This window comes from Melanerpes formicivorus, unplaced genomic scaffold, assembly GCF_026170545.1.
Source record: "Melanerpes formicivorus ecotype bairdi unplaced genomic scaffold, bMelFor1.0.p_v2 SCAF_7, whole genome shotgun sequence".
Lineage (NCBI taxonomy): Eukaryota > Metazoa > Chordata > Aves > Piciformes > Picidae > Melanerpes > Melanerpes formicivorus.
This window is the reverse complement of record NW_027142359.1, coordinates 25,774,220-25,777,440: the sequence shown is the minus strand read 5'-3', so window position 1 is coordinate 25,777,440 and position 3,221 is coordinate 25,774,220. Positions and strand designations below refer to the sequence as shown.

Genomic DNA, 3,221 nt, shown 5'->3' with positions numbered 1-3,221 from the left:
TTTGTACACTGAAATCAGAATTACTACATGCTGCAAACTGAAAGTGTTATCAGACATCAGCTTGGGGACCTACAAGACTGAGGGGAACAAGATGACAGAGGCTGAAACCTACCTAAGTGGTGAAATGACTTAGTGTAGGGTGAGAAAGTAGTCATTTGCTGAGAGTCCCTCTGATCACAGGCAGGGAGTAAGTCAGAAAGCAGAGTGGCTCTATAGACACTATCCAAACAGAAGCCTCTTCAATGGCCTATGTTTTGCCTTTGGTAAGTGGTCAGGGCTGCCTCTCTCACCAAATCAAAGCCGCCCAAATATGGTTCCTTTGGGAACTTTAATGTTGCACTAAATCACTTGCTTCTCTTGATGACTGCCGCTTTGGAGGTTCAGTTGCTGGATCCCAGTGGGGATTTTCTTGATGGGGGTTTATTGACTTCTTGTTACCTTGAAGTTACTGCAGTGGCAGGAGTCACAGGTAACTCCTGGAGTCTGTTTATTTTATGGGTTGGATTTTTAAGAGTTTGCCAATGGTACTCTGATTTTAGGAGAAGCCACTTGTCGATTTAGCAGTGCACTCACATACTGATCCATAAATATAACTAGTGTGTTATTCAATAAGACCCAACAGATGGTCAGCTCTGGCTCATTGGTAAATCTCACTTAAACACCTAAGAATGACTTGTCTGAATGTAAGACCATCCTGTAGGCTCCTTCTACAGTTGAGTGTAGGGGATGACCAACTCAGGAGGGAAGAAGTTTTCTGAGAGAAGCTGATCTCTCTCCAGTGACAATCACGGGAAGTCTTGGCATTTACCATTACCTCAGATCAGTGTCTTTTGGCTGCCCAAATTAGGTGAGAAGCATCTCATGCCTGGTGTGCCCTGTGATTATAAGCAGCCACAGAGAAGGCAGCCACAAGGTCATGACATCTTAGCTGATCCCATGTACCACATTACAAAATCCTTGCATGACTGAGACGCTTAAGATACAAGCAACATTAATTCAAAGAGGCTAGGGCAGATCTGAGTAGGTTTTCACAAGTGAGACATGGCAGGTGTCATCCAAGAGATCCTTCCATGGAGTGCTGGGATAAAGCCAGGTTGAGCAGATGACATCCAATGCTCATCCAGCAACAGTTGCCTTGGCAAATGGTGCTGGACCATTTCTTTGTGTGGCTGGGGATCCAGATTACGTAACAGCTCCTGCTCCACTGCAGCAGATGCCTTGTGAAAAGCTGTCAAGGCACATATATTACAAGGACCACGCAGGTCACCTTGGCCTATATGAGCTGTGTATCATACATGTGTATGTGTAGACATCTGTAAAATTGTTGACTCTGTCACTACACACAGACAGAAACCTTCCACAGAAAGATTTTGAAAGTAGATCTGTGATTTTTGACTTTCTGGAGATGCTGCTGCTGTATGTTTGTTGATCTGTTGCTGGAGGAGTGTGAGAGGATTTTCATGGTGCAAACTGGAAAATGTTGCCCCAGCAGCAGTGGCAGCAGGAGCTGAAGCAGCTCCTAGCAGTTTCAGGTTGCATGTGCACATAGAAGGCTACACAAACAGCACTGTGCACTGCTTCAGACAGGCTCAGCAGCCCTTGTGGTATAGGGGCCACCCTCGGAAACTCTGCTACAGATCTAGAAGAGACAGTCTCTGCATCAGGATTTGACATTCACAGGGCATTGTCAGAGGTTAGGGAGCAGGTAACAATCAGGCATAATGGACCTACAAATTGGTTCAAGTCACTGTGAATTGACACAGTTGAATGAAACTTTCAGAAGGACTTTCCTTGGATCTTTAATGCCTCTACTGAGAATGGGATGAATGCACAGGCCTGCCATGAATGTCTCCTACATTGGCTAGTTTTTCTCCACTGTCCGCAAAGAGAGCCTAGACAATTATTTCAGATGGGATATCTCTATTTAGGTCTCTCAAATCAAGTGAGATTATTTGTACATAAGATGCCTACATCTCCCCGAGGACTTTACAAAGACATTCTGAAGGCAAGCTTTGACTGAATTGGCGAAATGCTTTAGGAATCCCACTAGATGCCTACCTCCAGTGGCAGGCATTTAAACACTTTCAAATCTGGTCTCCTAGGTAATTCTGAAAATGCAGTCATGTGTGAAGCTGAGGTTCCTACAAGCCAAATCTTCAGAGATTTACAGGCATCTGAAGACACCCACAGGTATCTGCTAAGCCACTCATAGGACTTCTGCATTTTTAAATGCCTCTAAAAACCTTACTCTCAGGAGCCTCAAAATACCACAACAGGTTGACATGCCTGCAAATTCGACACGTTTGGAAGAGAGATACAGGGAAGAGAGTCTTTCCAACAGTTTTCTGTCTTTATTTGCTGCAGGCATACACCAGGCTGTTCTTCCAACCCTTTGGAAGGAACAGAAGCTGTTTATATTCATGAACACTATGTTCAGCCTGAGCCCTCTTCTTGCAGGACGTATCAGCTTGGCCTAATAAGCAGGCTAACCACAACCATGCTGTTTCAATCTGCTCCAAGCATAACCAGAGTAAGTTTATGTCTGCCTGCAAAACACTCTGCAGCTCCTGTAAGCAGCCTGATTTGTGGAGGTGTTAATCACTCACAGCTACCACTTAGGTAAGGCTGTAATGCAGCCCAGATCACTCTTTGGTGCCTCAGTTTCCTTATCCCAAACACAATGCTAAAGCATATTTAAAGGCCTAGGCATGTATAGAACCACACAAGTATTGTTTTTTATGGTGATGATGAGAACTTGAGTGTTTGGTGTCAGTTGAAGGAGATGTGTATTGACCTGTATGTTTGAAATACAGCATGTTGTTATTGCTCTCAGATAACCAGAATTACCTCCTATTAAAAGCAAAGGTAATCTCTTTCCCTTCAGTGATATATGGTGATAACCACAGAGAACAAATCTTTTTTGGCAAATGGAGGAGGGATTTTCTTGGCAAGTTGGAAGAAGCATCAAAGGAAGAGGAAAGAGATGAGATGCAACACAACTGGTTTTAATCACACATAACAGTGAAGCTACTCTGGACAGGCCTACTGTCTGATGTACCATTGTACACACTCTGGGGAGCCTGGATGAAGAGAATGAAAAAAACAAGTGAATGGCATAAAGGTATTCAGGGCACTCAGTGGAATAACTGGCAAAGCTTTAGTCAGTTGGCACTGTGCAGTGATGAATTGCTCTCATTAATGTAGTGCCCTGCTACCATGAC

The 3,221-nt window shown here is 44.0% G+C and overlaps 1 protein-coding gene across 3 annotated transcripts in view; it reads right to left on the bottom strand.

Moving 5' to 3' along the window:
- Positions 1-1,982: 1,982 nt before the first annotated feature.
- NTMT2 (N-terminal Xaa-Pro-Lys N-methyltransferase 2) overlaps positions 1,983-3,221 on the bottom strand; it is a 25,356-nt gene continuing 24,117 nt past the window's right edge. For 2 of the 3 annotated variants that reach the window (XM_068141520.1, XM_068141522.1), the window contains one exon: positions 1,983-3,221. This exon is cut by the window's right edge and continues 5,513 nt beyond it. The gene's annotated coding sequence lies outside the window, so the exon portion shown is untranslated. The other variant, XR_010987708.1, reaches the window with a different exon arrangement.